The following is a 26,375-nucleotide window of genomic DNA, read 5'->3' as shown; positions in this document are numbered from 1 at the left end:
AATTTTGTGATATCTTTCTGGAAACAGGCAATAAGAATTAAGGACTTGATCTATATGTCACTCTAACATTTTTGGTACTTCTTTTATTCTTTTCTTAAAGAAATAGTTCTGTTTGCTTCATTCTTTGGTTTTTTTTTATTGAGCTGTTTTTGTGGTTTAACCCCAGCCGGCAACTAAGCACCACACAGCCGCTCGCTCACTCCCCCCTGGTGGGATGGGGGAGAGAATCAGAAGAGTAAATGTGAGAAAACTCCTGGGTTGAGATAAAGACAGGTTAATAGGTAAAGCAAAAGCCCCATGCACAAGCAAAGCAAAACAAGGAATTAATTCACTGCTTCCCACCGGCAGGCAGGTGTTCAGCCATCTCCAGGAAAGCAGGGCTCCATCACGTGGAACGGTTACTTGGGAAGACAAACACCATCACTCCAAACGTCCCCCCCTTCCTGCTTCTTCCCCCAGCTTTACATGCTGAGCATGACGTCATATGGTGTGGAATATCCCTTTGGTCAGTTGGGGTCAGCTGTCCCGGCTGTGTCCCCTCCCAACTCCTTGTGCCCCCCCAGCCTACTCGCTGGTGGGGTGAGGTGAGAAGCAGGAAAGGCCTTGACCCTGTGTCAGCACTGCTCAGCAATAACGAAAACATCCCTGTGATATCAACACTGTTTTCAGCACAAATCCAAAACACAGCCCCATACTAGCTACCATGAAGAAAATTAACTCTGCCCCAGTCAAAACCAGCACAGCTGTCAAAAGTAAATGCCATATTTGTTTTTGCTAATGGATATAGCCTGTTGAAAACTCCTAAATGTCTGAGTAGTTATCTTATTTCTTTCCAATGGGATTCTAATCTTTCATGTGGCAAAATAAATTTAATTCTCTATTGTGCTTTCAAACATTTCTTTCTTGCTTGCTTGCTTCCTTGTTTTCTGTCTGTCTATCTCTTTCTTTTTTTTCAAGTTATCTGCAAATTTAGCAATTCACTTAAGATATTAGATGGACATTGTTTAAACCCCGTTGCTGTGATTTAAAACTGAAGGCACCTTGTTATAGAGTGATGGAAAATTGTTCAACAAACAACTGAGGAAAATAAGTAGTTCCTTTTTTGTATAATTCTTTCTTATTTAATGGCATATAATGTATATATATTAACTCTGAGGTTCTAATCTTCTAAATAGGTTTTAAATTCATTATACTGTATTTTAGCATCCATCAATGAATATAATGGTTATTTAAGTCAACAGGAGTTTTGCCTGCTTCAGTAAGGTAGGAGAAAAATCTCAGTTCTCTCCTTTGATCGTATGACCAACCACAAAATCTCTGAAGTGAAGCCCAGGCAGGCAACACCAGGACCAGAAGTGGTTGTACTGCATCACCTTTCCCTAGTGAAATATTGCAGGGAAATTTTACATGAGGGAATCGAAGGGCTGTTGATTCATGTAAGATTTCTCACATACTGCACAGTTACACTGATGAACGTGGGAGTGCTTCTGACTTTACAGACTCAGGCGGAACTCCCTGTTATATTCTCATCAGTGTATTTAGGGAAAAAAAAAAAGACCTGGGATGCATGCCCCAGTCCAATCAAGATCTTGGAGAAAGATTCAGCCACCCAGCAGCCCTCTTGCTATTTGCTTTCCATGGTAAGGAAACCTGAGCATTCAGGCTGTATGTGAAGCACAGATCACTCCAGCACATAACCAGTATAGAATAAGGGGAAGAAAAAGCTGGATTTCAGCAGGTAAGTACAAATTGCATAGTTACCATTTAATATTCTGCCTGTTTCTGAACAAATAGGATTTGCCTTGACTGACATGGAGATCCCCTTTCCAAGCAAAAATCTTTTGAATTTCAGCGTTTCTGAGATTTAAGCTTGATCGATGTTTTGTATGCTCTGAAGTTCTTTGATTTTTCCAGCTCTATTTCTTGGTCTAATGCAAGATATTATTTCTCCTCACAGCCCTGTCTTGATTTCAGAACATTTATGGTATTCTGATGAAAGCACGTAAACGTTTCTCTTAGAGGTACATGGTCAGAATAAAAGACACCATTGTCACTGGTGAATATAAAAACATTTTTTCTGAAAAGTCAGTAAAATCCACCTCCCTGAAATGAATGACAATTTCATGTGACTGTTACTGTGATTTTTCAATATTTACTGCCTGTTTTTCATATTTATAGCTTCTTGTTGTTAGCATGGAGTTTCTTCTTAGAGAAGATCTATTATTTCTTTTCCTTGGCATACACAGTAATATATTTAGAAATTCAGGAGGCCTCAAAGAACTGTCATGTGTAACTAACCTGGACAACAACAGCAGCAAATGTAAACTTGTTAGGATTTTTTTCCAAATTACTATACAGTGATGACTGAGATTTGCTTGCCTCTGTATGTGTCTTGTATTCTGAAAAGATGTCATCTGCCTTTTAATTTGGTTACTTTTTGGAATATTTTTCCTTAGAAGATTTAGCAGAAACTTGATAAGCTTGATTATGTAAATGAAAAGTTTAAAAATCTTTATACTGTAACAGAAACAGTTTTGATGATTTTTGATTTAATAACAATAATAAAAATTTCTATCCAAGAAATAGGTCTATTTTTCCCCCCCCTACTATCATTAATGGTTATTATCTTGATTAATGGAGGGCAAGAAAGAGGAGTAAGAACTGAAATGAGAATTTCAATTAAAGAAGCCTCAGGCTCTCACAGAAGAAAGGGAGAATTTAATTAGCCAACTATTATAAGGCAGAAAAGCAGATTTGATTTGAAAGAAAAGGAATCAATTTAATAATAGACTTTCTTTTCTCTTAGGTAGTTAGAAGGTTATAAACTAAAAAAAAAAAACCCTAAATAATTTGGAATTCTCAAATTATGCAAGCTTGAAATTCCCAAAGTTCCCCTTTCATTCTTAATGCCTTTATATACACCCTGTTGATCTGAAGCAAAGAAATATAGGAAAATATACAAATTAGTATATTTTCTCTGACTGTCACCAAATAAATAGAAGCAAAAGTAGTTAAGAATATTATTTTTATTTCAAATGCAACCATGAAAAGTAACATTATTGGAGTTTTGTACAAGGCAACAAGTTAAGTAAGCTGACTCAATAAGCTACTTGAGAAACACCACTTTAAAGCATTGACTACTGAAGACGAAGAGAAATCAGGAGATCAACAAAAGAACTCAATAAGTGAACATTAAATTACATATTTGATGTCAAGAGTAGTAAAAATGGTATTGCTGTCTCAAGGCGTTTTTGTTTTAATTTCCAGATGTTGACTAGAGCGATGCCCTTTGTTGCCGTAGTACAAATAACTTGCTAGTAGTCTAAAAAATGGAAACTTTTTAAAATTTGTTTTTCTTTTATTCCTTTCCCAGTGTTTCACAGCAGGGCCACTTATCACATTCAGGGAAAAAGTTGCTCAGGACATACCTGGCAAAGCTTTAAAAAGTTTTTGTCCTCCCAGCTGATTCATGACCTGCGCATGTCTCGTGCAATATTGTGACAGAGGAAGAAAATGCACGGGAGGAAGTTCTCATACCACAAAGTACATTTTGGGACACAAAAAATGTGCTTCTCATAACTTTTCTAATGCAGATGGCAAACCTGCAGCGCTCTGAATGCTCTTGATTCTGGTCACACACAGGAAACAAAAGGTTTGGATGCGTAGTCCCACGGTCGTTTCCGCACTGCACTGTTTGCACTGATGTATACTTGCTGGCCTGCTGACGTATGCCAGCCTGGGGTTCATTTTCAGTTATTTCCTTTACCTATTATACAAAAATTGGAGACAAGATAATTCACCTTTGAGATAAACCAGTGTTTGAGGGATAGCATAACGAAAAAGAAAAAGAAGACCTGCCAGCAATCCCAAAACATCAGTAGGTATTTCTGTAACATCGCCACAAAGCAGGCTGCACAAAAGAAAGTACAGATTCACTTTTTGTAACTGAAAGTCCCCACTGGTCCATTATGAGACAAACACAACTAGTTAAATGAAAGAATTGAGATGTTATACCTTGAATTCACCCTGTAGGCTTGATCACTAATTTTTCTAATGTTCCCCCATGTATAGAAAAGAACAGAGGTAGAATAAATGATTCCATTTCCAGGTGTTTTATGAGCCTGTTCCAAGACGTTAATGTTTGCTTTTGGCTTCAGGTCAGATTGTGCGTGCGTGCACACGCACACAGGCGCAGACTCATAGACATTATGCTGAACCAACTTTGAAGGTGATTTTTTAGAGTCTTCAGACTATCACTGAACTCTCTATATAGTAAGTCTTATGGGTAAGCTACACTTACTAGAGAGGGCCAGGGAACAAACGTGAGGACTAGATCCCGGTTACACATGCCACTTGCTCCCTGGCTCTGCTTTGTAATGTTCCTACAACCTTTCCCTCCAGAAAAGCCTGGAAGCAGTTTTGGAGATACAGTTTACTGCAGCAAGTGCTTACCTAGAGCATGGTGGATGTGACTGCACCCTCCACTACTACCCTAGCGTCCTGTGCACCTCCGAGCACCCCCAGGTGCCCTCTAGCCCCAACACACGCAGTGCACAGCCTGCTATAAAAGTTTCAGCTAGTGAGATACAAGAGAATCCTCCGATGCTCTGAAATACTTTGAACTGAAGGGGAAAAAAAGAAGAAAGACAGTAAAAGCATAAGAAAGGTATTGAGAAACAACATACTGAAGGAGTTGATAACATATTTTCAAGGACCTTCTAGTATATTCTAATATGCACTTTTGGTTTAAGTTGGGTGTATAAGAGTTTTCTTGCTTTCAATATAGCAAGTTTAACTGAGGCTGCTCCACTCCTATTAATTATAGCATGAACACAACCACATTGTTTCTATGATAAGACGTTGCTAGCTGTTACAATGGCATATTATCCAAAACATGGATTCATTTATTTAAAATAAATGTGAACGATTAAGTGACAGAACTGGTAAGCAGAGGTGCATCGGTGGTCAAAATTTCTCCATTTCTTTTAAATCAAATGGAAGCAGTGTCACACCAGCTTTATTTTACATTTTAACCAGTAACTGCTACAGCCTTTAAGTGTCAGGTTTCTTTGCTTGCATACACTAAAGATCAGCCTCTGTTTCAAGGCACCTGCTTCTACTTTCTGCAACACATTTTTGGCTGGGCAGGCACTGTGTTGCCGGTGATCTGGTCTTCACTACTGTCCGGGCAGGAAGAAGTCTCTACCCAAATCAAACCAAACACAAGTCAACACGAGAGGGAGATAGCTGTCCTTGTAAACTGCACTGACAAGGATTTAGGCAGTGAAATTAGTACTGTGATTAACATAGAAATTTTCATCTAAAAGTATATTTTCTAATCTAACCCTAAGTCTAAAATATGCTCTATTTCATCCAAGAATGAGTTTCAGATAAGTGAGAGTAAAACAACCACTTCAAAGTACTGGTTTTAGGAACAGAAGAAAACAAAAGGAAATTAAAACCACAGGAGAAGCCCACGCAGTTGGAATGTTTTTAATAATACCAAATGCCGAGGAAAAACAGCCTCAAGCAACAGAAAATAGGCCTCAGTTTGACTTCTCTTTGGAAAGAGAGAGGTTGCACAGTTCAGGGCTCACAGCAACCTGACAGGGCACAAGAAATGCTGAGAGGTCACTGTGGCCTGGGCTTGCCTTGCCCTCTCCTCTGGAAGTCATGGGGTCTCCTGGCAAGTCCGAAGCAGGATTCATGCCAGGCTCTGATCCCAAGCACAGCTCCACTTATTTCTCCAAGGCTTATTTCTTTCTACTTTCTTCAATCAGCGATGCACCTAAGGCAGAGGGCTAGTACTGGCTCCGTATTATTAACCTCGAAAGTTTATATTCCCTCATAGTCTTCTTGGTGTCGTTCCAACATGGTTACATATTAGTAGAAGATGCATTATTGTTTTCCTGTTGACATTCACAAGTCCGTCAAAGATCTGATACATCATCTTGTCTGCCAAATTTTGTCATTTTAGATTTGCAGTCTTTCAGCTTAACTTTGGTCCCCATAATTAGCCACTACAAAGTAACCATTAAGAGCTAAGATCCTCAAAATCACTTAATGTAAATTCAGTGTCTTACCATTGCACCTATTAAATATAAATTTACCTTAGAGTGTGTTTAGCAGAAAAAAATGGAAGTTTCTCATCCCTCTCTCAGACCTCTCCCTTTTATGAAATACTATATAGATATTAAAAAGTTCTTGGTTAAAATGTAATTTTCCCCATTTGTTGCGTTGTACCAGCATGGAAAGATATTCTTGCATAGCCTTTACAGTCTTCCTTGCAGGATACCAAGGTCATGTATCACTTCAAACAACGTATTGTCTCACGACTTGCACAGAGCCGCAGACAGGGCTTATAGGAATTCATATAGGTGAAAATGAGTAATGGGGTTCAACCTTTCCCTCTATGTTTCCACTGACTTTTTCTGAGTGTTGTTACAGTGATGCATCACTCAGCGTTCTCTGATATGGTTTCAAAAAGACCGAAAGCACAATCTTACTGACAGAAAATGAAAAACATTTTCTCTGGTATTTCCATCATTTTTAGCAATGAAATCTCTTCATAACAGATTTTATCAGAATAATAAACTATATGCCAGTGCCACAGATACCAAAAGTAATGAGACTCACATAAAGTTTACTTCAGATTTTTGCTTCAGTGTAAGTATGTAGTAATTTGATTGTCTTTCATAAGTAGCACAAGTTTTTCTTTACTGCAAAACCATTTTATCTTCTTCCCTTAAAGTAACTGAAATGTTTCACCTTTTTCCCTCAAAAGATAATGTCAGTTGTCCATTTGTTCCATCAATTACCTAATGGCAGCAAACCCAGCTTAGTTTTAACATCAAAGAAATTTTTTATGCACTTAAGAGAACGTGTTTGCCTGGCCATATGCTTAGCATTGTACAAGGACCAAAGAAAGACTATCCCTCAGTCAGGAAATGACTATCTGCAAACACAGGTGGGATAGGAGATGTTTAGGGTTAATGACTTGGAAGGACGTTGCTCCAAAAACACAACCATGTCTGTCTTCTTACTTTTGTGAGGCTCTTAAAACCACATTGCAGGGGTTATTTTCCAGTCTTGGGTGAAAACAATCATAAGATTGTATATCACTATCAGAAGCTGTCACAGAAATATGCTTATTTTTATTCGTCCAGAGTTAATTTCACATGGGAAGGTTTGCTGGAAGTAGAGACAAAGATGTCACTACTGGTTATTTGTGGAAATAAAAAGCTTGTTTTCCTTTGAACACATCTTTCTTTGGGGAGCTGGCATGCTTCTGCAAAGCTTACCAACTTCAATCCACCAGCAATGGAGGGTTATTCAACCAAAAGCTCTGGGTGCTCTGTACGAAATGAATCTTCTTATGAAGTCCCAAGCCTGTTGGACCTTGCTACCGCAAACACTTTGGGGTACCATCCTTCCTTTTGTGGTATGTTCAGTCTTCAAAAAGGAGTAGAAAAATATGCAGTGCAATAGCCAGAAATGAAGCAGGTGTGACAATAGCATTTTCATCGTGTTTCTAATTTGAGAGCCTGTTATTCCCTCCCTTTGAGGTCCACCGGCATTTTGATTGATTTTTGTTTGGGCCCAGATCCTCATCCCTTCAAAACCAATGAGCGCTTCTCTGTATGATACAAAACACTGTAGCATAAAATCTTTTGCCTTTCATTATCCTTTAGCAGTATTTACGTCTGTCATGTTTCTAAAAGTAATGACCAATTTTTTAGGAATAAAGACACCAAAGAAATTTCCTGTTATCTGTCTAATGCATGGCTTACTCCTAAAAGTAGAGTTTTTGAAGAGCAAGAACGTGACATGTATGTTAATTTTAATACTCTTCTCTTTCCAATTTTAAGAGAAATTCGCATAACTAAACTCTGAAACTCTAGAGTCCTTTTTGCTGTGTGTCATAAAACTTATCTGTTATAAAAGCACAGAGGGTTCAAAAATTGATGAAAGAATTTTGGCATATATTGAAGATTTCAAAAGACACAATACCATAAAATGTACCAGATTATGAAAACCTCTATCATAAAAATCACCAAGCTCATAATTAATAAAAGTTTTATTGTTGAGTCTGTTAAGGAATGTAGTTGAGAAAAATTCATTCACATAAAATGTTGTATAAAAAAAGGTAAGTTATACAGTTTTCTTTTAATAAAAAAAAAAAAAAATGAAGAGAAAGTCTCCTTTGGGTTCTTAGGCCAGATCTGAACCTTGTAAAGTGAATAAGGACTGCGGTGAGCTTTGGATTGGATCTCTAAAGAGGAATTTTACTTCAATAATTGGGTAAAAATGCTGTCTTTTTCGTGTGACTTACTTCTCTGTGTAGTCACACACTGCTGACTGTAATTTTCCTTAAGGCTGAGTGACACTGCACATATATGTGTGTATTCATGTTTAACTGAGAGAATTATTGAGTTTCCAAAGCTCTAATACTGATAAATCAAAAAGAGAGGATTTAGAAATTATTGATATAAAACATTGATACAAAATTTAAGAGAATTCAGATGACATAGAATTAATGGAAGACAACAGAGACAGCTCTACTGTCTTTTCCCTGTATCAATTTTTTTAGAAATGAACCTAATATAAAACTGTATTTCACTTTGATGAAAAAGGGCCACAGTTTTTAACATTTCATTTTCTAAGCCAAAAGGCTTAGTGGAAACTTTTCTGTTGCACCATTGGAAAAATAAAACATCCTACTACCTAAATAGGTATTTCTCATCCTTCACTGCCTGAAACTCCTACAGAAGAATAAAGCTGAGGAGTCCTCTGTATTAAATATGCTCTTGTGAAGCTGAGAGACACCTAAAGATTCTGTTATTCTATTCCAAGGACACAGAAAAGGAAGTTTGGATATGGCAGAGATTTAAAGAAACTCTCTTACTGCAGGTGTAGTGGTTATCTGAGGCACTCTGGCATCCAGGATTCAGTCTCTAAAGGAACTGGGATTAGTAGGCTTTGTGTATCTACATATAAATCTGGGTCCAGCCTGGGTTATCCAGGTCTACATCTCACTAGATTTTTCAAACAAGTTACTTGTTTCCCTCGGTAAATATATAGATCTTCTTCTTCCTTAAAAGAAAAAAGGATTTGGAGTTCGACATTCTCTTAGCAAGGCAGACTAGGATAAAGGTTGTTGTTTTTTTTTTTTTTCTTTCCTCAAGTGTACTATATTCTTTCTTCCCTAGTACTTTCTCTGTGGCAAAATTGGATGATAAAAGACACGCTTATAAACTTACCGATGTCACAAAAAAGTGACAGTATTTTTGAGGATAAGATTAGGGTTGGAACCACCTGAATATCATTTCAACTTAACAGAAACTAGCATGATTTCCACAAATAAGTAAAAATAATCAGCAGCACAGGTATAAATTGGGGAATGATTGAGCAGACAGTATTTCTACAAAAACGAATCTGAAGAACATACCGTATCACAATCTGATGTAGTAAGTTTCAATGATAAAAAAGGTTAAGTGCTGTACCTGGAGGTTGGAATGCGACGAGAAATGATGGGCATATTAGATGATGTGGGGTAAAGTAGGTGATCTCTCAGAATCCCTCTTCACTTTATTATCTATGCTTTCCACACAAGAATGTACTGACTATATCTCATTTATGAATGATGTTGCCCATTCCTCACACTGACCTGTCCAGTGAATTACTTCTGCACTGTATGCCATGGTTTTCTTCAGCTGTGACACCGTGAGCTAAGGAAGCACCATCTTCCTGTTGCACTCCTCTAGAAAGCCAAAGCACTGGAGTCACATGAGATTTAATCAAACACTTGAATGGCTATAGAGAATATTGAGGTTTATATTGTTTGCCGATTTTAAATATTTTTTTTAAATAAAGATGAGAAAACATTTGAAATATTCAATAAGATAAGAACAAAATGCAAGCTCTTCTTGGCTGTAGGAAACCTTTGTAGGAACCAAAAATTATCTAAGAGATTTGTATGCCTGAACAACTTCTTCTAGCGAGGGAAAGTATTTACAAATTGAGTTTCATTCTCTCTCTGCAGATCTTGGAAGTACTTGTAAGATTATTTTTGAATGTGTATAATTTAGCTCTTGTCTTTGCTACTCCTCTTCTTTTTCCATGTAGTTCTAAATTGTACCTTCTTCCTTTTACATTTCTGTAATTTGACATGTTGTTTGCAGCTTCTTATCGTTGTTTATTCTGAATTTTTCCCTACATTTGGCAAACCAGCCTTTTTTCCTTATGCTATTTATTTATTCATCTAGCCTGTTTAGCAGTGGATCATTTTAATATAGGGACAAGCAGTAAGGCTGGTGGTTCCCTCCAGGAGTTCATGTTTTAAAAGCAAAGACTGGTTTATACTTGAATATGAATACAATTTTGACTTTAACAGGTTTTTTCCATATATTGCAATCTGTGTTTTGACAGTGAAGACATGAACACACAAAATTAAAATTCTGAGATGCTAAAAATCTTTACAAGCTGAGCATGTGCATAACACTATAGTGAATAGCAGCACTATTGTGTTGCTCATTTCACATCCTCCATAGTTAAGTTCAGAACATTATTCTCAGATTATTTTGTTGCAGTTTTCTATAGGCAGAAAAATGTTGACATTTGATTTTCAAATAAAAACTTATTTGATTAAATTTTAATAATTAATAGGGAAAGTTATCACAAGTAGAATATATATATTTAAAATTGCCTAACCTATCTCTGCATTAAAAAGGGGATATTCAGATAATGTTACAGAAAAGGTAGTTAGCACTGGGATCATAATGACTAAGACATACAATATAGCTGGCAAAATAATTTTTGAAGAATGACAACTATGTATGACGTAAAAGAGTCACGAGAATAGTCAGTCACTCAACACAAAGTACTTCAATTTCATGTATTCCAGGGCATCTATTTTTTTTCTCTTTTTTTAAAAATTGCATTTATTTAAGCTATGGTAAATGTATCTCATGATGTAAACCAATTTTGCATAGGCACTGTTACTTTGTAATAGGACGCTTTGCATTTTATTCTTCTGCTGCTGAGAAAGAGACTCCTGAAATCATGTAACTCCTCCTACTAATATTCCCAAAATATATATCATGATTGTATATGAAGGCAAATAAATTGCCTCAAGATACCACACAGGGCACAGTAATTTTTGAATTGGTGTGAAACTCTTTTGAAAGTCTGTATTAGGATCTGCCCCACGATGGTCTAAAAAATACTGTGAAGCATTTGATAGGCTACGTATTCTTCCCTCGTGTCTTTTGATGTATTTCTACATAAACTGGAAATCAGCCATAGAATTTTAGTGGAATTCAAACAAACCAGGCTGAGAGAAGACTCACATGCATTCACTAAGGAATGTCTGATCCTCCTGTGCTACAAAGCAATTTTTTGTTAATACAGGATGATTCAAATCATGCAGTTGGCCTCAACATAAGAAACAGCGATAAACAAACCTGTGAGTTGCTGGCCATATGCTTTTTATTGCTTTAGAACATAAAACAACTCCCACCACATCTAGGCTTAAAAATCCAATTCTTGCTTAAAAACAATTTTTACTGCTAATTCTCTGGGTTTTTTTTTTGTGGAGCTGTAACTGCACACAGTGTTGTTCACAGTGAAGGCCTGAAATATATCTGACTGATCACACAATCAGACTCACATCACTGTCATCTTCTGGCATGGATTTCAAGTGCCCAGTCTGAAACAGCAAATAGGAGGAGAACCCAGGTATAACTATGTGGCCTAAAACACCGCATATGGTTTAGATTGTACTCTACCAAGTTGTGGTTTAACCCGGCACACAGCCGTTTGCTCACTCCCCCCAGTGGGATGGGGGAGAGAATCAGAAAAAAGGTAAAATTCGTGGGTTGAGATAAAGACAATTTAATAGGACAGAAAAGGGAGGGAAAATAAAAATAATGATAAAAGAATATAGAAAGCAAGTGATGCACAATGCAATTGCTCACCACCCGCCGACCGATGCCCAGCCAGTCCCCGAGCAGCGGCCCCCCCGGCCAGCTTTCCCCAGTTTACATACTGAGCATGACGTCACATGGTATGGGATGTCCCTTGGGCCAGTTTGGGTCAGCTGTCCTGGCTGTGCCCCCTCCCAGCTTCTCCTGCACCTCCAGCCTTCTCAGTCGGTAGAGCATGGGGAGCTGAAAAGTCCTTGACTAGTGTAAGCACTGCTTAGCAACAACTAAAACATCGGTGTGTTACCAACATTATTCTCATCCTGCATCCAAAACACAGCACTGTACCAGCTACTAGGAAGGAAATTAACTCTATCCCAGCCAAAACCAGGACAGCTGTATTTATATGAGACCAAGAAACACTACAGGACCATACTGTCTTCACAAAATGCCCTCTATGTAACACAGCACTGCAAATGTTTTGCTAAGTCCCTGAGTGATATTTGAAAAACAGCTGTCAGTAATGGAGCTGTTTATTTCAACAGTGCAGTTGTGTTTAAACATAAAAGGGATGGTATTTCTATAGCTTTTGAGAACGCAACAATTAAAATCAACTCCCTTTGGTTGGCTCAGTGAAGTCACAACAGAGAAAAAAAGCTACTCATGAAAACCATCTCATGTCCTAAAAAAGAATTTAAAAATGTTGATGCAGAAGAACATTATGATTTAATTACCACAAGAATTAATAAAAGGAGACAATAATCCCATCAGAAAATCCTGTTCTGGTTTGAAGATAGAGCCCTTGTCCTTTAAAGTCATAGCTAAGCTAATTTTAATTTATTCATTGTTATACAAAAACATGCATGTAGATATTATATTCACTGTATTCTATCCTGAATCTGCACTGGCAGCAACAAAAATACTGTAAGAAACTGTTGCACAGAATAAATATAGAAACTATGCTGTGGTGGGAAGGAATTTTGTAAAAACATTAATAAATAAACATAAACATAAACAAAAATATACAACACATCATAGTTTAGGCATATTTATATCATTTTTAATGTACACATTGTAAATGTATATGTATTATATAGCACATAAATAAATGGTTTGAAATAAGCCTTCATCGTTCTGAAAAATGTAGGTATAAATTACACTGCAGCTCAAAACTTTTGTGTATCTGAGGGCTACATTCGAAATCTGGATATACATAGGTTCACTGACAACCCAATCCCATTATGTTGCTTTGTGTGTAAATTTATTTATAGTGATTCATAGAAGCCAACATAAAGAATTAGTAAGAGATGTTATAAAAATATTGATCTTATTTTCCAATACTCCTTGTGGAATTTGCCAAATAATATTCTGATAGGTCTACGTTCTGTGGCAGGTAAAATGAAATTAATGGATGGTCCTACAATATGAAAAATTCAGAAAAGGATTTAAATTCTTGCTTCAGCTCTAGTTATGGAACCAATCTTAGGATGCACTAGAGCAGTCTTAATGGAAGACAACGTTGAAGAAAGGAGACAAGATGAACACTAATATCATCCAAAAAGTAGGAAAGATGAGAAATCAAGGCTATTGATTATGAATTTACAGATAGGTTTGAGTTGTGAAGCATGAACGTGACTTTTCCCCAAATTCACATCCCTTTGGAAGTGAGATTTTGGTCTCACTTTCCACCTAATCTAATGATAACAACAAAACCATGCAGAACATCCAAGAAAAAGGTGTAACTGTGAGGCAATAAGAAAATTTTGTCAGAGAGAAATTTGTCTTCCACAAAATAGCTGAGTAAACAAAAAAGGAAGGAAAGCGTTAGAAGTACTTTGCTCCTATGTACCATTACATCATCTAAAAAGGTACTGTTTGCTCATTCTGCATCATATTATGGCCATTGCCATGCAGAACGGGTTTCCCACAACAATAACTTACTGTTTATAATGGTTGTGTGAGATCTTGTTGCAGAGTTCACAGGTTCCCGTGAGCAGGCACTACATTAAGAGGTCAGTGAAAGTACGCTTGTCTGTGGACCAAGAGGGTTCTTGGCAACTATGTACCGTCATGCTGCTTTCACACTCTATGCCATATTTTTGTAATTCAGGATGTTTTCACTGCTTGAGTTTCAGTGTGAACTGCACTCATACTCTACTGCAACTTTGTGGGTTTGGGGTTTTTTTTGCCTATTAATTTGTTTAGTTTGTTTTTCTTAAATGTGTGTTATTGGTTAGAATTATTAGTCGTCTATTTTTCCTCTAATCTTTTATATGAATACTAAGTTTCATCAGTTCCACCATGTAGAATAGCAATCAATCACTTTAGTAGTGATTGTAATCTTTCTCATTTTGAGAATTTATTTGTTTAGCTTTCACATGATGGAATTTCAACAGTTCTTATTATCAAAAATGGCACAGAAGAAAGTTTTTTCCTTTGCAACATTGTTGGTCAGCACTCTTACATAGCAATGCTTCTTGATGAGACGGCAATGAAATTCATACCATGTAGATAACAAAATTTTCACCCTGAGAAGATTTCTGGTTGTCCAAGAACTACTGATTCATGGCCTGTTCTTCAACAAACTTGAGAAGGCACAATTTGTTCTCTCTGCATGTTAGGATAAGGAAAGAACCAAGAAAAGACTTACTCCGCTGATTTTGTGAGAAGAAAATCTACTGGAAAATGACCTGAGAAGTGACAGGTCTTGAGAAATGACCATGACAACTGCAGCACTTCTTTCATTTCATTCTTCACTAAAAGGAATAAGCAGAGTTAAGAGAATTAAACCCAGCAAAATATGCTTGAGAAGGGGAAAAATGGTAAGAAGGTCTCAGTCAGCAACTGAGCACCACACAGCCACTCGCTCACTCCCCCCCCCCCGCCCCCAGTGGGATGGGGGAGAGAATTGGAAGAGTAGAAGTGAGAAAAACTCGTGGGTTGAGATAAAAACAGTTTAATAATTGAAATAAAATAATAATAACAATAATAATGTAATAATAATAATACACAAAGCAAGTGATGCACAGTACAATTGCTCACCACCCGCCGACCGATGCCCAGCCAGTCCCCGAGCAGCGGCCCCCCCGGCCAGCTTTCCCCAGTTTATGTACTGAGCATGACGTCACATGGTATGGAATGTCCCTTGGGCCAGTTTGGGTCAGCTGTCCTGGCTGTGCCCCCTCCCAGCTTCTTGTGCACCTCCAGCCTTCTCAGTCAGTAGAGCATGGGGAGCTGAGGAGTCCTTGGCTAGTGTAAGCACTACCTAGCAACAACTAAAACATGGGTGTGTTATCAACTTTGTTCTCCTCCTAAATCCAAAACACAGCACTGTACCAGCTCCTAGGAAGGAAATTAACTCTATCCCTGCTGAAACCAGGACAGAAGGCAAAGAATAAAGTTGCCAAAGTTGATGCGAGTAAGCTTAAGGAGTTGGCTGAAGTGATCTCAGAGAACTTGTGAAGCATAAGGTTTGCAGAGGTGAAAATAACAGCTGTCTTTAAAAGGGAGTAAGGGAGATCCAGAAGATGCTATATATTACACTACCATATCTGCAAAAATAACCCAATGCGCTATTTGTAAAGATAAGGAAGAAAAAATGAAGAGTAATATCAAAAAGAATGTACTTGACAAAAAACTCTCCTAATAACATCGAATCAATCAAATCTCCTCCTGTGACAGGATAAAAGGCCTGAGGGTGGATTAGAAGCTATAGATATGCATATCCAAACTCTGAATCAGGCCTTCAACATTTAATCAGGTCTTCTCTGACAGCGTCTCATAAGTAAGCTTTTAGATCTCAAGAAGGTACGAATACAGGGTGGGTGCAAAACTCTGAACTGGGAGGTGCTGCAATTCCACTGATGAACAGCGTCAAGTGGATTTTTATGAACTGAAGGAATTAGCTTCGAGTTAAGACATGTACAGGCTTCTGCATTTAAGAAGGAACAATCATCTGCACAAAGGCAGAATGGGGAACGACTGACCAGGGGGATGTTTTGTGGAAGAGGTGTTGTTGATTCTAGTATCTTGCAAGCTGAACATGCGTCAACATCATCACGTCCCTCCATGACCATACTGCCAAGTGGAAGAAGCGGCAGAGCTTTAGGCCATCCAATGGACTCCTGCTATAAAGCAGATAGCACCAAGAAGATGGTGTATTAGATCCAGCTGTCAGTTCCGCATTTCAAGTAATTGATAGTGAAGAGATCGCAAAACGACAGCAAAAAGTATGATTACAAGTCCATAAGAAGGATCCACAAAAGAAGGCTGAAACACAATTGAGACTCTTTAGAGCTGAAAAACTGAAGGACACTCCAGAATTTGACGACTAAGTGGAAGGCTTTTTCGCTAGAAAAGTCACCCCCATGTCCAAAGCGAAAAAGGAAGAAGCAATAGACTTAAATTTGGAGAAGGGATACTTAGGTTAGACAGTAAGAAAAGTTTTATAATATTGAGAATTTTTAGCACCACAGTTGACTGCATAGACTGTGAGGTCAAGCAGTTTCTAATAAGAAGTTAGACAAAAAGACCTGAAATGTCTTGAGTACAACTTAATGCTATGCTGTGATAATATGATTTATTGTTAACTTCAAATCCTCTACTTTGACATATAAATATATATATAAAGATGGTGGATATTTTTAATAATTTAGAAAAAAAGTATTTCAACACCACAGACATTATTTTCGTGAGCCTGTTTTCCTTCTCCAATGTGAAACCAATTTAGGCTACGCAGCCTGAAATTGCAGATAATATGGTGCAATTAGTAAAACACCGATGAGGTGATTTTGAAACAAAAGACAAAGTGTTCCTTCCTAAGCGCCGCCCCCCCCCCCCCCCCCCCCCCCCCAGCTATACATAGTTTCAGAGCAGTGGGTACATGGCTCAGCTGCTTGACAGCGCAGACTGGGCAGGCTAACAAGTTTTAGTTAAGAAATTTTTCAGTCTAATTGCCTTGTTTGGAGAATTTATACAGAAGGACCTCATTAATCCAGGTTTGTTTGAACCAAGCTCTTTATTACCCCTCTCTACCAATCTCTCAGCACATACTGACCAGCATTTGCTCTAATGAGAAATCATGAAAACCCTTATCTGAGCGTCGGTGGTGCAAAGACGTGGGCTGCACAGCACATGAAGTACAGACACAAGAAGACTGCAGAGCTGAAAGGAACCTATCTGTGCACTAAATTGTTGGTGCAGGTGCACTCGTAGAGGCGACTACTCCCAGGGGATGCTGGCCTCCTCCCACACCCACGTTTCACCTAATCAACACTGGCTAATTTGAGCCTCTCCGTAACCTCATGAGCATTTTTTGCTGGCTGATGCCAAACCTCTTAACCAGCTTTTGAGTCTTGCCTTTAGGACTTAATGTTTCCTGTATTTAACTGAGTTCTCTACTGAGATACACATGTTTACATTTTTTAAGGTAGTACATTAAAAGCACAAATGTCTTGTCTGCTTCTAAATTTGAGCAGTGCTGATGTCAGGCACAGCACAATATTTGGTCAGAAGGCCTCTGCCTACAACTCTAGTAAGGCTGTACAGCTTTGCAGCAATCGAGAAGCTTATTCCAAAGGAAGAATAACCAGATCCAGCAATCTTCTATCTCAGCAAAGTGAGATATTAAAACACCTTAGTGTCCAGTCACTCCAACATTCATTTCCCTTCTAAACTTCAGTTTCGTAACAGGGTTTCCAGGAGATTTCTCCCCTCACAGTAGAGCTTAAAGATCACCAATGTTGATTTTCACGATGCCCTCCCAAAACCAGAGGAAGGCTTTGCTTTTTTATCTTGCTGCTTTTTTATCATTATATTTTCCAAAGAGATAGAAAAGGGATGTTTAAACTAAAAGATGATGCTAGCAGCAGAACAATGGGCAGAAACTGGCTGTGACTGAATTTAGGCTAGAGATTAGAAAATACTTTCCATTCATCACGCAGTGAGGTCCTAAAACAGTTTCCCAGTAGGAGAAGAGAAACACATTTCCTCCCTACTCTTAAAAAGGATTTCAATAAGTTTGTGAATCTTATTGTCTGAGGCAATTACACTGCCAGTAGGATTTTTTGTGTTTTTGCTCTTACTTTAATTCTTCCCAAATGTGTACTCAGGAGGGATCAGAAACAAAGTTGAGCAAGGCGTGAGACACGTGGGAGTCTGCACACAGAAACGTCCTTTTATACACTCTCTGACACCACTGCGCTCCAACTCCTGCTGCTCAGTGATTTTTAGGATACCACTCACAGGCAAGCCTTTTCCATAAAACTTCTCTGTGTCACAGAGTGGTGGAAGTGAAGGACTCTGCTAATTAAGGACTTTATTATGGAGTACAGTAACTTTCAGGTTTTTGAGATAAATTCATTTCAAAATCCCATGTGGCTTTCACTCTTAGCTTATTATCTACACCAATACCATACCATTCTTGGTAAGCTATGAACATGAATTTCATAATTATTGGCCTGAACTAGCTAGATTTTGGATTTTTTTTTATGTATTTATCCTGCATAATAAAGTGAACACAGATATGCTAAGGCTGAATCACAGGATAAATATTAGTATGCTCCAGCAAGCCAATGGCTTTCCTCCAGAAGTCTTTAGACATGCATTATCTTAAATTCAATTCTGTGATTTAATAGTAATAGTGATACAGAGGAAAACTATTATTATTTTAATTTTTTAACCAGCTTAATACATTTACACATTTTTTCAAGCTATATTAGTGCTAATCTCTACAACAAAAACCTCAGCCAATTTTTATAGTATCTTTAAGAGCAGCAATATTGTACATATGAATGCTTTCAATCACCCATTTACTTAATTTGTACTACTGTTTATACTACTTTGGTTCCTTACTTCATTGGATTAACAAGATGTAGGTTTCCATGCTGAGCAAAATTTATGCATTGGAAGCCAGCATATATCTTAGGAAAAGAGGAACAAACTTTGTTCTTGATTCTTGGGGTTCTTCAAGTAGAGAATTCTTGGCAGAGCTGGGCAACGTAACAGATTTTTTAAAAATCATCTCATATTCAGAACCAAAATTAAGAATTTCAGTAGACAGTCAAAATTTTCCTTTACTTGAAAATGCAAGAAACCTTGCACTGGTAGAATAAAATAAGTAATTATAAAGATCACGTACTTCTCACTTTTTTTAAAAAATACAATATTTCAGCATTTTCCAGTAAATACAGAAACAACTACCAGACAAAAAGTCTTATATAAAATATCAGAAAGTGAACTGCAATATCCACTGGGAAACAACTAAGCCTTAGCAAATCTTGAGACTTGACTGAGAAGGTAAACCGCAAGACTGCTAGACTTCTGACTCCTTAAATCACTGGGTTATGCTATGCTGGCATAGCATGGTGACGAGAAACAGTCAAGCAATTCCAACTTATATTAATTTAAAGCAAGTGATTCAGAGAGCATGTATGCTAATCCTGCCAGTTGTTGCATTTGAAAACCCTTAGTTTCTCAGTGAAGAGACAAGACGTATGGACACTGGCTGAAACTGATGTTACTGAATAAATAATGTTTCAGAATACAACCCTAGTTTTCTGTGAACCTGTTATTCTCAGGTGGTAAGATGAGTTACCAAGAAAATTACAAGTCCAATCATCAGATAAAGAGGAAACAGAACAAGTGAAACGAACCATATTGCCTTATGCTCTCTGAAACCTCGATAGAGTTGAATCATGGAATGAATGACCTGCTATGAAAATTTCCATTTCTCGGTAACATCAAAGGTACACTAACAGAACTGCAGAGAGTTTTAAATATCAGATCTGTCTTCAAAAAAATAGAAAAAAGAACATTACTTACTAGCATCTCTTTATCTTGGCACTGTGAACATTGCTTATGTCACAATGAAATAGGGATGTTTACATATTTATCTATAACATTTTTGACTCTTTTTCCCACTGACAATAACTACTAGTAAGATCTTGCAAAGGCAAATCAGATGTTTTTACCAACAGAACACATTGCAGATACATTTTTCTAAAATATTCTGCATCTATTTTATGTTCCGATTCTGGTTTGTATCTATTTCCAATCAGAGCATGAATCCCATGAGATAGAGCCTAGATGCTGCACAAAATAAGTCGAGAGTGATACACAGTAAAAGCAACAAAATAGACTGGGGTAAAATGTGAAAAACTATCAAAGGGCAATACAGATACAGGTAAGGTCACACAGTCCCTGCAAATGCATAAATAATTAACATAACAGTATTGATAATCTGCATTTGCAACTTAAACATATTTTGTTGCAGGAAGTTTTGTTTGTAACATTTAATGTTTTGGGGCTTTGAGGAAGGAGGGGAGGTTGAAGGTCTTTCTAGGAATGTCAGAGAACTGGTTTTTTGGAGGAGTTTTGGCTTTTTTTTAAGGAAAACCAAAAGCCAATGTATTTCAGATACAGTTACATCATGCATCCATCATGCCTCACATTTGGATGTTGCCTCCAGCATTTCCTTTCACAGACTGCAATGCCATTTTTCTCTTGGAACTCTGATTGTCTCTTCATTTTTCAAGTACGCATTATCTCATCGGAGCTATTTGTAGTCCCTTTTCTTTGCAAGAATAAACAGTTCCTCTGCTCTCTCTAATTTCAGGGAAGAAAAGAAGTGCTTTTTAAAAAATGAATATTTGTACATTTGTAACATTGTGTCAGTTACTATTACTTCACAATTTTAAAATCTCAAGGTCTTTGCTTTGGAGTCATCCCCTGCAAATCCCTTGTGTTATTTAACATTTTGTTAAACATGCTAACATAATTACCAGGAATTATTTTCTTCAGGCATTTCAGAACACTGAATACATGAAGAAGACAATCTTCGTGCAATTGGATGCACTCATAAGCAGTTCTACTTCACCACAATGGTATTTAGAGGATATTAACTTGTTATGAACTACCTTACAGCAGTATTCACAATTTATATGGAAATACAGCTTTTAAAGATAATGTTTGGAGTCTCTGCCCCCCAGGTTATAAAGTATGTATACATCAGTTCCCAAAACTATATGTTTCTACTCTTTGTACAATATGCAATACATAAAGAAGGCTTTCAAGATGTAATTAATCTTTCTCCTGGCAATCCTGGTGCATTTTTTCCCGTAGCTCTCTATTTTGGGAAAACTTCTGATTTTTAGAGGGTTCTGTTAGGTTTTACAGAATTAAATCAAATAAGGAATGATTTTTTTTTAGTATTTTTAAATTAAATAATTGCCTTTTAAATTGGATTTGATTAAAATATATTGAAATATCCATGTTTCCCTACTAGTGATTTTAAGTTGCTTGAAGCAACTATCCACAAAATAGGAAAAAAAAAATCAAACCCTTTTTTGGCACCTAGGGTGCTGAGAAACATTGTTTTCCACATCTGCACTGATACTAATCTTCCTCAGAAATTAATTACATTCTTTCCTAATAGATTTTTTGGCATGTAATTATGGAAAAAAAAAGCTATAGAGAGAGTGCTACTTGCCATTTTAAAAATAAGATAACATTAATTACTTGCTTCTGAATATGTGTATATGCTCTTTTAATTTTCATGCTAAAGTAAAACATGGAAATACATTTTAAATATGAGGAATTTAAAATGTCACTTCTTGGAAAAGAATCACTATAGAGGTGAAAGAATCCGTATAAATCAGACATAAATTTTCATTTATAATTGCACATAGATATAATTAGATAGATAGTTCTGAAGGAGAAGTACTGTCTTCTCTGCCTTGTTTTTTTTGAGAGAAGAGCATTGTGGACTTAAAAAAAAAGTTGAGATGCATGTCTTTCCCAGTCCTGACAAAGTATGCATTGAAAGAGCAGAAATCTCAAGGGAACAGCTTTACTTTTATGAGATTTTTTTTTTTCAATCAATGTAACAGGATCTCACAACCTCAGCTAATCTTTGTCAAGCACTACCACTTGAGCACGTAATCTAGAAGTATGTGCCTGGATATGATAGCGGCACGAATCTGAACAAAACCATTAGCCCCAGTTCAGACTTGAAGAGGAATACAATATTGAAGCAAAACTTAATCCAGAACTAAACTGCACATCTTTTTGCTTGTTTACCATTTGCAGTTCTCCAAAACCAAAAGTGTTTATTTTTCCTCTTACGTAAGTAATAGCTTTTCACTTTACGTCCTTAAGCAGACACTTTTGTCCAAGGAAAAGTCTCTCTTTAGCCACAGAGGGGTGAAAGCTGGAAAAGCATTCAAGTAACTACTTTTTAAAACCCTGCTTTCCTTTTTTTTTTAATGAACTTTCTTCACTAGGCTCCTGACTTTTCCAGTATCAGTGAGAGGCCATTAGGCTAGACCTTCTGTGAGCTCCACTATGGCCTTTTTAATAGTCCTTATTTTCCTGTATTACCATAGTCTTCTGCAACATGTATGAAGTAATCCATTGCATTGAACAAATTAAAGCAAAACCTCTTCAACTTTCAGGAAGAAACAGGCTGTCCTTTTTTCACCTTCTTGAAGATGGACATATACCAATTTTGGTTTTGTCCTCAGTGAAATGAAGCACTCATGCTGGAAGACCCCATGACACCTTCTGGAAAATGAAAAGATCGCAGAAGCATTTTCTCCGCAGACCCATTTGACCCTCTGCACACAAGGTACTGTACTTTGTGAAGCGAGATGTATCGTTACATACCATGAACATCTGAAAATAGTAAGTATTCTAACACCTCCAATATAAAGGCCCGCTGGGGATGCATATAAATATCCGTGGTGGGTTAACCCCAAACTGTGAATGAGGCATTGCTGCAGGTGGAGGGAAGTGAAGACCTGGCTCAGCTCTCGCCTCCCTAGGGCACCCAAGCCGAGACAGTGCACAGGTATCGTACTGCCTGTTATCTACCCTGCTGGTTTATCTTTTTCCCCCTTGAGTATCTAACCAACACGTCTGCAAGTTGGGAGGATCGGATAAAGTTCCCCGGGTAGCTGGCTGAGAAACTGTCTTATAGGGATTCCTAAAATTTGAACCTGGCCCTTCTTGTTGCCAATCAAAGCCTAAAAAGGAGTTTAATTAATACTTTAGTGCTTTAGAATTATTTTCTTTAATTGCCTTTGTTTACCCTTTCCCTATTTTCTCTTTTCTGCTAGGGATCAATTTTCTTCCCATTGAAGTTAATGATAAAATTAAATTGATTTAATCTGTACCAGCTCAAACTCCCAGTGAACATAAATAAAGTTCAGACTTCACATCTTCTCATCATACTTTTTAATATCATTCATGAAAAATAATCTTTTTTCTGGATTCACACAAATACCTCTGCCCACCAAGGTACTACTACTAAATTAATCAATTAATTTGCCTGCTCAGTGACTTAAAGTTAAGCACATATGAGAAGCTGAAAGATCATGGAATTCACAACTCTAGGATACAGTGAAATAATGATATTGATATATGCTATTATCTATATTTATGCTAGCCTGTGGCATTTATGGTTATGAGTACGCTGTGTTTTCTCTATTTTTCATGTGAAAAAAGTCATAATTTTACAAAAATGAAACATGCCTGTAAGACAGATCAGATACACTTGCAATAAATAAACTTCCCTGCCAAAATAAAGAAGGCCCAAGGGAATGGCTTTCTGGACTAAGCCCTAGCAAAGGAAACTTTCTCTAAGGGAAAAAAAAAAACAGAGTAAGAAAAAAAAAATCCTAGGGATCTGGTCTGAAGAAAGCCATCCCAGGCAAGAAGATGAAATTGCCTCATGTTTTAACACAAAGTGAAGTTTCTGCAGTTTTGAGCAGAAGACAAATAGTCCTTGTTGAATTTTATCTCCTATTAGTCTTCCCAGAAATAAGTTCAAAAGGATCTTTCATGTAAGTGGATGTAGCTCCGTTCAAGCTGTAAGCCAATAATCAGTTCATTTAGTTAAGACAGTTAAGACTGTTAATACAGTATGGGAAACACATTAAAGCTGAAGATTTGTCATGTAATTGCAGTAAAGCTTTTTACACAAATATTTAAAAATATTTAACAAATAAATACTTGTTATAAAAATAAAATGACCATTTTTGCACCTTCTTCACTCTCATGTTCTCTTACATCTGAAAAAGACAAAGTTGATTTTCAAGCAGTTTGGACAAAGTAAAATCAGGTGGGAATTGTCACATAAAAACCAGAGGTTTATTAATTGTACAAAGGACTGCATTTAGAATTCAAACTTACAAACAGCAAATCAATTAGAGGTGCAAAACTGACATGCATTAAAGCATCATCTGCATACTTTTCTGCAGTATTATAATGGCTTTATTTCACTTAAAGAGAAGGCACAGGGTTTTAGTTTTTATTGTCCTGTTCCAGGACAATCCAACAGCAGTTAGACTGTGTATAGGATCCACAGTCCAGCAGAGCTGTTGGAAAGAAGAATTCTGATTTAAAAACTCAACTAGGAAAATCTGTGAAAAAAATGGCCTTAAAAGGCCAGACACCTTACCATTGGTGCTAATGTATATCAAGAGCACTGTGAATAAAAAACACAGACCATCCCCATAGGAAATTCTAATGGATAGACCCATAAAGTTACTAAATACCCCACCAAAGCCCCTTCATCAATCCAATTTACATATACCTTATGATGATATGTTAAATTACTGCAAGGCTCTAATAAAATGCCTGAGGACTATTCACCCACAGGTAGAAGAAGCCTCTCCAGAACCTGCCTCTGAACTGTGCCACTCTTGGGAACCTGCACCTTGTAGACCCTGTAGACTGGGTCTACATCAAGATGCATCAACCAGGGGAAAAAAAAAAGAAAAAAAAAAGCACTCCAGCCTAGATGGAAAGGACCAGGTGACCTTATCAAATCACTCTGACTACTCACACAGCTGTTAAATGTCAAGGCTTTTTAACTCGGATACCCGCTTCTCATTGTAGAACTTTGCCGACTCCATTAAACTCCACTGCTGTTTGCCCTGTCTGAAAACTCCAACCCAGAAAAAAAATCAGCCAAGTCTTGAAAACCAAGATTTGAGTCCAGTAAAAGATTAAGCATCTACCAGTGAACAAAACAAAGAAAACCTACCACAACAAAGTCGCTATGCCCTCCAGAAAAGAAACTAACTCCTGGTTTCCAAGATAGGCATGGCTAGTTGTTCTCTAGTTATTTTCAACAGCACTAGTCCAGATCATTTTATTCTGGCCAAGTAACACACAGATAACACAAGATCAGCAAAACAGAACACATAAAGACACCGTGTCCTCCAAAAGTAAGTCGTTATATCATCATATAAACCATAAAAATACCTTCCTTTAATTGGCCTACCATTATGCTGAAGACTTAAATGTTTCAAAATGTTGTGTGTGTTCCCTTATATCTCCTCACGCTAGTGAAGGTGTCCCCATGCTTCCTACGGCATGTAATTAGTAGGTAAAAAGACCGGTCTGGTATCCCCAGAGGGCAGAAATTCAAGGTTATCCCTGATGACAATAAATTGGAACTGATTCAAGTTCATCTGATACAGATATATGTGAAGCTCCAGCTCCTGGTCTCTGTCTGGGATTGGGGGCCCCTGGGAACACTTGTTACTTGACAGCAAATGGAACATACTACATGGGGCACAGTAACTGTACCAAAACTATTAATTGTCAGAATAATACTAGTTGTTTCTTTGATAACTCACAAAATTGTGAGTTCACATCATCTTCTCCACATACTTCCTTGGAGCCTATTTCATTTGTGGTACATTTGCACACCCGTGACTCCCATGGGATTGGTTTGGGTCATGTATAACCCCAGCTATTTGACATTTCTTGTCTCTTCCTGCTGAATATTATCGGGAAAGGCGAGCCATCTCAGAGTGCGAAAGATTTGCAGCTGTTATGTTCCCCATGAAAGAAATTGGTTTATTAGCTATTATTTTTGACACTTCAGGTTCTTTTGACCAATTAGCAACTGAAATGACCACTATCCATACAGGCACCCCTCAAAACAGGTTAGCACTTGACTTTATATTTGCTAATAAGGATGGAATGTGTGCCTTATTTGGAAAAGAATGTTGTACCTATATCCCAGACAATTCTGAAATTATTTATGATTGGAGTGAGCACATTAAAAAAAGAGGCAGCCAAAGCAAAACAAGCCAATAATTGGCATATGTGGAGCTCATTTAAAAACATATTTGAAAATTTAGGGTGGTTTGGTAAAAAGATATTGTATAATATTTTATCCATCTTACCTCTGTTAGTCGTACTCTATGTGCACTCAGGGCTTATTCCCCAACATGTCATCTCCCATGAGCCCATGGTTAACAGAGGTGCAGAAGAACATTGCCAAAGGGGAGCAATGTCTGAGCCCTGGCTATGGCAGTGCCCTGTTTCCTACATGACCCGCAGGATGCAGGGCTCGTTTCACTCTCCCTCTTCCCATTCCCTCCCCAAGCCATAACCATGAGTGGGATTCTCCAAAGTAAAAGCTGTCTGGCTGGGCCTGGA

The 26,375-nt window shown here is 37.5% G+C and overlaps 1 long non-coding RNA gene across 1 annotated transcript in view; it reads left to right on the top strand.

Annotated features, from left to right (window-relative positions):
* The first annotated feature begins 1,643 nt into the window (after positions 1 to 1,643).
* The window catches only part of LOC143157407 (uncharacterized), a 48,844-nt gene continuing 24,112 nt past the window's right edge, over positions 1,644 to 26,375 (top strand). The window contains exons 1-2 of the long non-coding RNA XR_012994781.1: positions 1,644 to 1,738; positions 22,373 to 22,545. This is a non-coding gene — a long non-coding RNA (uncharacterized LOC143157407). The remainder of the gene's footprint in view (positions 1,739 to 22,372; positions 22,546 to 26,375) is intronic.

The sequence above is a fragment of the Aptenodytes patagonicus genome, chromosome 2 (genome assembly GCF_965638725.1).
Source record: "Aptenodytes patagonicus chromosome 2, bAptPat1.pri.cur, whole genome shotgun sequence".
NCBI lineage: Eukaryota > Metazoa > Chordata > Aves > Sphenisciformes > Spheniscidae > Aptenodytes > Aptenodytes patagonicus.
The sequence above is the reverse complement of the archived record's forward strand: the minus strand, read 5'-3'. Positions and strand labels throughout refer to the sequence as shown.